Genomic DNA, 9,538 nt, shown 5'->3' on the forward strand with positions numbered 1-9,538 from the left:
AGAGGCACTTGTAGACTTTAGTCCAGCTAATAGGTACCATACAGAGTAGTAGCTATATCACAAGGAAACATGAATGGTCTACTGCTGGTAAGTTTCACCACGGATATGTAGAGAAGACTTGTCCAGCGCAGGTGTGTAACGGAAAAGCGTGAGTGGTCTGCAATTGGCAAGTTGTACCACTGATGTGAAGGGAAGACTTGTCCAGGTGCAGGCGTGGAACAGAGTAACGTAGGTCGTCTGCAATAGGCAAGTTTTACCACTGATGTGTAGAGAAGCCTTGTCCTAGCGCAGGCATGTATCCGGATAACGTGAGTGGTCTGCAATAGGCAAGTTGTACCACTGATGTGTAGAAAAGACTTGTCCAGGTGCAGGCATGTAACGGAGCAACGTGATTGGTCTGCAATAGGCAAGTTGTACCACTGATGTATAGAGGAGACTTGTCCAGAAGCAGGCAGGTAACGGAGGTAGCGAGAGTAGTCTGCAGCGGGTAAGTTCTACTACCGATGTGGAGAGGAGACTTGTCCAGAAGCAGGCAGGTAACGGAGGTAGCGAGAGTAGTCTGCAGCGGGTAAGTTCTACTACCGATGTGGAGAGGAGACTTGTCCAGAGCAAACGGATAACACAAGCAGAAACAGGAAACACCTCAGAGTCTCAAGGAATGACAACCAAGAACAGGCAAAGGTAATAGGGCAACAGGTGCCTTAAGTACTGAGAGGTGATTAATTAACCTATGAGACTAGAGGCGAGGTATTAACAGTTCAGGGTTTCTGCACATGCGCAATCTTAGTCAAGATGGCGGACGGCCGCGGCTCAGGAGAGGCGCCGGCAGGAGCGAGAGAGACCCATGTCCCAAACTAGAGGCACTAACAGTCCGGTGAGTGACAATTTGATTGTGGTATGCCGTCTGCCGTACCCCAAATAGGTGTTCCGATCCATGTGGTCGAAAGCTACTTAGATAGACACTGCTGTGATCCGATGTAGATAGGAACATTTTCAGGTACAAAGCTGTTAAACTTGGCAGGTTATCTCTAGAAATAAGGGACAATTCAGTTGGCAAACTGTAGTAAGCTGTTCTTCAAAACAGTTTTATTTAAAATAATTATACACCCAGCTTATAACCAAAGAGTGGTGATATTGGTTTTTTTATTTTGCTTTACTAAAATTTTATATACAATTAAAATCCACTTTCTGTTTCATTCACTTCTATGGAATCACACCCTTGTCTTAAAAAAAAGTATTAAATCTAAATTAATATTTCCACTACAAACTATTTGATTTGGTTTCCACTAGATGGCGCTCATACATCACAAATAATGGTTATCTAATTGCTAGGCTGGTCCAGGAAACTACTTTAGAGATTTATTTCTCTCCATTTTCTGTAGAAACTGTTTTCATACATTACTGATGATTAGCATTCAAATAGGATTTGATTGTGGCAACACAGGGAACAATTTGACCATTTGGCCAGACTGCTAAACAACTAGTCTTGTGGTCAGTTTCCTCCCATACAAAAACAGCTAAATTGACTAAATTGACAGATGTAAGTAATCCTCTAACAACTTACACTTTACACTTTGCAATTTCTATTTCCTATTATATAACTGTATAAAATAAAAAATCACGTCTTACAGTTCACTACACTTGAACAAAAAGAAACTTTGCACCAGTATATTTTCTAATAATATATTTAGTATATTATATCCCAACCTCAATGGGTTGAAAAATAACACTCTGTATCATTATTTTGTAAGTCACATACAAAATGAAATTGTATTTATAATGCAAGGAGCAACTCAAATCAAACCATTTTAAACATTCCAACTCAAAACAAAGACCACTGGGCAGATTCATATCACACATGTTTATGGACTAATGAATTTACTTTTCTGTGAGGTTTGGAATGCAATACATGATCATCATCATTTATTTCTATAGCACCACTAATTCCGCAGCGCTGTACAGAGAACTCACTCACATCAGTTCCTGCCGCATTGGGGCTTAGTCTAAATTCCCTAACACACACAAACACACAAACAGACAGATACACAGACTAGGGTCAATTTGTTACAGCCAATTAACCTACCGGTATGTTTTTGGAGTGTGGGAGGAAACCGGAGCACCCAGAGGAAACCCACGCAAACACAGGGAGAACATACAAACTCCTCACAGATAAGGCCATAGTTGGGAATTGAATTGAACTCATGACCCCAGTGCTGTGAGGCATAAGTGCTAACCACTTAGCCACCATGCAATACTAAATTTTCTACACAAGGTATGCATTTATATAATGTTGTGTCGAGAACAAAACTCACAAGATTCTATTTATGAATCATGCAACCAAGTCCCTCTGTTGCATATTTATTGTAATAGACACTATTGTCAATAAACATGGTACAGATGTCTATGACATCTGCACCATGTTTAGCCAGTAGCAAGTCACAAGGGACATCCTACAGAACCAAAAAAAGTCATTTATTAACTGCAAACACTTCTATGTGACCTCCTTGTTAACACAGACACATGGGAATGCCCACTTACCACTTGTGGACAGAGCTTTGGTGGAAATAAAAAGAGACCCCACAAAGTCATATTTCTATTACTTCTAACCCCCCTTCCCCCCTTTAATAAGACATATTTTATGTTTTTCATTTAAACCACTCATGGGGCTAGATTTACTAACCTGCGGGTTTGAAAAGGTGGAGATGTTGCCTATGGCAACCAATCAGATTCTAGATTTCATTTATTTAGTGCATTCTACAAAATGACAGCTATAATTGATTGGTTGCTATAGGCAACATCTCCACTTTTTCAAACATGCTGTTTAGTAAATATACCTCACTTTCTTAAATAAATCGTGAAGGTTAAATGACATTGGGGTTTGGTTTTTTTTCATTTCATTATAGTTTTTACATTTTTTTTATTATTTTAGTAGAATTATGCCATAAATGCACATTTCGCAATAACTGCCGCCTCTGTGGACATTCTGATCATTTTGCAGTGGGAATGGGCTCTGGAAAAACATCCCACAGCACAAAATCTAATTTGTATATGAGTGCTATACAAGGCGAGTTCCTGCTCCTAGCCTGCCTTCAGCAAGCCCACCAAACTCCTCCCATCAGAAGGAGCAAGAGTTTACACCTCTATATATACACCTCAACACCACGTTGTTACACTAATTCATGGACATACCCATTTGTACAGTCTCATTTTTCATTTACACTGGTTTGTGTATGTTCATAAATATTGTTTCTCACATAAAATGCACTTGGATGGCACGCACAACGTCCCATAGAAAATAGTACCCAATGTCTTCAGAGGACATGCAAAACTCAGGTTAGTTTGCACATTCAGAAAGGCTCTGTGGCCTCTACCAAACTTGGTATAGTTCTCTAAAAACAAGCCCAGATTTGTTGAAAGGCCACATAGGTTCAGGCCGACGATGACAGTGTTGTTGGGTAAGCACTCTACTCATTTTGTTTTTATATAGCATATTAATAATTCATTATTTTTATAATTCAAACATTTAAACGTGGCTTAAAAAAGGCTGAATTAGTTACTTTCTTTTTACTTTATGTAGATAGCATGCTGTAGAAGATGGGGCCGTGCAGAGCTTCTGTTGATCCTTTCCTCTCTCCTATTACTTAGCTGTCCTGCCCTTACATGACAGTCTCTTTAAACAACACTGAACTCACCACAGCCTTACGTAAAGCAGCTCTAACCATCACACATTGTCTCCTGTGATGCAAACCCCAACACTGGAACTTCAAGCAGACCACCTATCTGCACCATCAAGCTCCAATGAAGGAAATGTTGCTCAATTAACTTTCTTCATTAAATTTACCCTGTCGTCCTCCAGTACTGTCCTTTCTATCGCCAAGCAAACCTACTTTAAGTCCCTAATATTCACCCAGTTGACCAAACCTCGTCGCCTGTTCGCTAATTTTACCTTACTTTTCTACGCATCCACCTCCATCTTCCACCTACCAGCTCCTATTGCCTAAATAGTCTCATCTTTCCCTTTATATTGTAAGCTCTGCCCTCTGTAGGACATCTGCTCCATCACAAACCTTGAATGTGTTTATTTGTATGACTTTCAAGAAAAGATGATGATGATAAGTAGAGCATCAAATCAGTCTCGTTATTGCAGCTAGCACTCATTTAGAAGCCAAACCACCTAGCTTCTCCCATCAGAAGTAGCCAACGTTTGCTCCCCCACAGTCACTGCTATCATGATAAACTAAACCATGCCCTGACCTGTAAAAACTGACGAAAATAGGCCAATGAATCACCATCATCATCATCATTTATATAGCGCCAGCATATGCTGTAGCGCTTTACAATTGAGAACAAACACAGTAATAAAACAATAGTGGGTAATATAGACAGACAGAGAGGCCCTTATGACACGCCGTACTTAACCTTAACAGTAATTTAAGTGTGGTGCACAACAATCAGGAGTTAAAGGGAATGGATTAATGTACTGCTGGCAGTGATTAAAACATCTCGTACAATAACTTCTCTAAGAAACTTGCAGTAATCTACTAAATCACCTATATCAATTTTTTTTTAAACTGAAATAGAGAGAAATTATGCAATCACAGTCATATGACAACTGTATTATACTTGTATCCAAAGTCTCTTCTCAAGCAATATTGTAAGTTAACTATTTAAGTTTGTCAATATATTTGTACTTTGAAAAGGTTGTTTAAGATTTCAAATATGATTAAATTATTTAAACAGCAGGCAAGGTCCCCAGGGTGGGAGCAAGCTAGGTACGGGCCTCGCAATAGTGTAGGGAGCCGGGGACGCAGGTTGTATTATCTGGAAGCAATGTAGAAGTGTTCATTGAGAAGTATTTGCCAGCATCATCTTAGTTGTGCATGAAGGTCCCTGGATACTTGGGATTATAGTCTGTACAGCAGTAGAAGGGTACTCTTGGAAAGTACCACTATACTGTGAGGGGAGGTCACTCCGTTAAGCTAGAAGTTGTGGAAGAAGGCACTTGGTGTAAGGGATAGTGTGCACATATGGAGGAGAGTCCCAGGAAATTGATATGGAAGGAGAAGAAGAGTGCAAGAACCTCTGACACATGCCAACTGTGTGCTTGTATGAATAACTCTATTTGCTGTATAACTACTGCACTGGGTACGTGAAGTGACAGAATTATTTTATATCTGCCAAGTGCTGGAGGACTTTGTGCTATGGATTGTAAATTCATTGTAACTGTTATGCGTATGTGGTGGAGGAGAAGGAGTTTGAACAAAGTTTTTTTGCATTTGAGCTGAGAGCTCATAATTTCTTTAAGTATCACTGCACCACGTTACCTTCATAAGTTTCCGCTCCGCACCACACCTGTGTCAAACACCTGTGTATTTGGGGTTGGGCCCTCTCATTTGTCTGACCAAGAGGGGAGTTCTGAGAAAATGTAGTCCCCCCCCCCCTCACACACACACACAAATACACTGTGTAATGCTTTACAAATAAGAAAATATAAGTGATGTATGTAAAGACCCCTATGACCTGGCTCAAAATATGCGCTGGCTCCCATTTCATATCTCTAATCTGTACTGCATGTGTGTGGAGTCATTGGCCAGCAACACTTGATTGGGCTCTACGTGAAACATAGGTAGGTAGCCAAATTGAATGAGATCTGTCCATTTGTATTCTCAGGCTAAACGGCCAGATCAATTTTGACATCACTTGGGTCACTGGTGTACTCTATAGAGTGACAGGAATAGGAAGCTATACGGAAGTCCTAACTGAATATGGGGGTTTGTATGTGCGACAGATATTTCAAAGCACACCGGTTACATTAAAGATACACAATGCACTCCAATGCCGTCCACAGTCACAATACAAATAATAGAGCCCCTCTGGGATGTTTTGGAATGGGGGATCTGCAACATGAATGTGCAGCTGACAAATCTGCAGCGATTGTCTGATGCTATTATGTCATCATAGACTAATATCTCTAAGGAATGTTTCCAGCACCTTGTTGAATCCATGCCAAGAAGAATTCAGGCTGTTCTGGGGGCAAAGGGGGGTTATTCCCAGTGCTAGAAAGGTGAACCTAATAAAGTGGCCATTGAGTGTAAATCCAAGTGTCTGATTTACGCTTTACTAATATGAATGCAATTTTTTTGCAATTGATGTTAAAATAAGGATTTTCTTTTATGTATAATGTTATTGTCATTATCGACTGCCAATATTGCATTGCTAATTTTCTCTCTTCCTTTTCTTTTCATGTTATACAGTATATCTCTGATTTTGTTTTCAATTGATAAGAAAAGGTTTTAACGAGCACCTGTTATACACCAATCAACCATAAAATTAAAACTACCTGCCTAATACTGAGTAGGTCCCCTTGTACCGCCAAAACAGCTCTAACCCTTTGAGGTACGAGGGACTCCACAAGACCTCTGTGGTACCTTGCACCAAGACCTTAGCAGGTCTTGGTGGAAGGTTACAAGGTGGATCCTCCATGGCTCTCACTTGTTTTTTCAGCACATCCCACAGGTGCTCGATCAGATTGAGATCTGAGGAATTTCAAGGCCAAGTCAAAACCTTGAACTTTTTGTCATGTTCAAACTATTCCTGAACACTTTTTGCAGTGTGGCAGGCACATTATCCTGTTGAAATTGGTCCCTGCCAGCAGGGAATATTGTTGCCATGAAGGGGTGTACTTGGTCTGCAACAATGTTTTGGTAGGTGGGACATGTCAAAGTAACATCCACATGAATTCCAGGACCCAAGATTTCACAGCAGAACATTGCCCAGAGCATCACACTGCCTCCGCCGGATTGCTTTCTTCCCTTAGTGCATGTTGGTGCCATCTCTTCCCCAGGTAAATGACGCACAAGCACCCGGCCATCCATATGAAATAAAAGAAAATGTAACTCATCAGGCTAGGCACTTTCGGCAGTGTACAGGGGTCAGCAAGGGCACTCTGACTGGTCTGCGGATATGCAGCCCCATATACAGCATGCTGTGATGCAACAGATGTGTTCTGACACCTTTCTATCATAGCCAGCATTAACTTTTTCATCAATTTGTGCTACAGTAGCTCTTCTGTTGGCTTGAACCAAACGGCTTAACCTTTGCTCCCCACGCACATCAATGAGCCTTGGGCACCCATGACCCTTTTGTGGTTCACCAGTTGTCCTTCCTTGGACCATAGTTAGTAGGTACTAACTACTACATATTGGGAACACCCCACAAGACCTGTGGCTCATCACAATTTGGCCCTTGTCAAAGTCGCTGAGATCCTTACTCTTGCCCATTTTTCTTCCTTCCAATACATCAACTTCAAGAACGGACTGTTTACTTGCTGCCAAATATATCACACCCCTTGACAGGTGCCATTGTAACGAATTAGTCACTTCACTTGTCAGTGGTTCTAATGTTGTGGCTAATCAGTGTATGTATATAGGTTGGAGGACAGAGAGATGGTCAAGCTCCCTGTGGGGAAGAGCCTGTTGTCTTGAAACCCTGTAAAAGGAATATATATTACCTATTGCTGAAAGCCTATGTTTGTTTTTGAATGTATCAAAGATAAGACTTTTTATATAAATCCACATAAAAGCCCTCATTATAATGTTTTGTTTTTCTTAGTAGGTCTCTCTTTTTTTACTGTTTATTTTATTTTCCCCACTCTGTTTCATTACCATAAAACCATTGTGATATTCTATATTTTTTATTAATAGAGTAAATCTAAGACATGTATGTCATTCTCCTTATACTAATAAAACAGAGCATCAAGATGCAAAGGTTTTGTAGCATTTCGAACTGTTACATATTTTACATACTTGTAGATAAACATTCTGCACATGGGAAGAGTAATACTTGCCGTTCATGTGGGAAAATAACTTTTAACCTATTTTTATCATGATATGTTGTTTTTTGGATTTTGTTACACAGAAGAAATTTATTGCACTGCACTCTGTAGAGATTTAGTGCAAGGTCTCAGGCATACACATGGTTCCAGTTCCCTGTTTTAATTCTCTATTTATGTTTGCAGAAAAGCAGTAGTACAAGTAACTGGCAGCGCTCCAGTCTAGTGATAACATAATCTACAATAACAATACATTTTGAGAAATCACATAACACAAAGTTTCTGTTTAAATTGACCCTTATTTAAAGTATTCCTCATACTTGTGTCAGGACCCATATATACAATTAACATTGATTAGTTCTAGTAGGTAAACCAGTTATTGAAATGGATTGTTGAAAGTGAGACTATATTGTATAATGCTTCTTGGTGGATCAAACTTTTAGAACTGTTGGAAATAGTAATAAGATTAATATTCTGCAGGTTAAACAGGTAAGGTGGTGTACAGACATAGAGGATTTATTTTATGTGCTCCGGGAAAATAAACTAGTCTCTGAATATACAATTCTGTGAAACACATTACTTTTCACATAATTATCTCTCATTATCTACCCACATAGTGTGATAGTGGGAAAAGCATCATGTTGGTGGATAGAGCCTGTGAAATGCCCTCTTCTTCTCCCACTGACCTTAACTTGAATGACTGAAACTATTCATCAAGCCTGCCTTATAGACTTCTCCACTCTCTCATAGTGTGCGCCCATATTCTTGGTTTCCAAGTCTCACCTAATACAAATCTGGTGCTTTCCAAGCTTTCTGTTTCTCATACTTGTCACATGCCCTACCAATCACTCATCTCGCCTCTCGACTGCCACTCTCTCAACAGAAAGTCATAAAATATCTTATATACCACAAAAGGGCATTACACCCTCATTCAACCAGCATAATGCCCAATGGACTCCACTCTTAAAGGATGTTATGCTAATTTGCACACAGTAACCACACCCAGCTATGCCTACAGTTTGCATAAACTACACAACATGAGATCTCCGCTCTCAGCAGATAAAACAATGCATGGAACTTTCTCAAAGCTCTCCCCTCCCTGCAAATAAAACCATGAATAATACTAAACACATTTTCCTCGCAAACATATGTTTTTGCTTCAAAGCCCACTAGATCAGTGTTTCTTAAACCTGGACCTCAGGACCCCTAACAGTGCATGTTTTCCATATCCCCTTGCTTTAGCACAGATGTATTCATTATTGACTGACACATTGTAACAGATCGACAAATCGCTTCTCAGCCTTTTGGCTAAGATCAAGTGTAGTTTCAGTTCTTATCAGGCCCAACACCTGGTGGTCGTAATGTTGATCGTGGCTGACTTCAGGCCATGATCTAACACTGGTGAGGGATCAAACTGCTTAAGACTGTGCTACATCTGGCTTCCTACGCCGACCAAAAGAAGGAAGACGATGAGGAAGATCAACTTCGGGGTAAGAAACTCTACTAGATCCTGCCTGCTAGAAGAAAATTATGTGATCAACTCCTGGTGAAAAAGCCTTCTTCCCTTCGGGAGACCCTGCCCTGCTCTTCTCTGCTTGGTAGAAGACTTCGGGTGACAACCCCAGCAGAAGAACCCCTCTTCTCAGTAGAAGATCCTGCTCTACTCTGCCCAACGGGAAGAAATCTGCATAGCTCCGCCCCCTTGAA

General features: G+C 40.4%; 1 pseudogene; it reads left to right on the plus strand.

Annotated features, from left to right (window-relative positions):
• The first annotated feature begins 9,119 nt into the window (after positions 1-9,119).
• On the plus strand, positions 9,120-9,228 carry LOC142137189 (U2 spliceosomal RNA; annotated as a pseudogene).
• The last annotated feature ends 310 nt before the right edge of the window (positions 9,229-9,538 follow it).

The sequence above is a fragment of the Mixophyes fleayi genome, chromosome 1 (assembly GCF_038048845.1).
Source record: "Mixophyes fleayi isolate aMixFle1 chromosome 1, aMixFle1.hap1, whole genome shotgun sequence".
NCBI lineage: Eukaryota > Metazoa > Chordata > Amphibia > Anura > Limnodynastidae > Mixophyes > Mixophyes fleayi.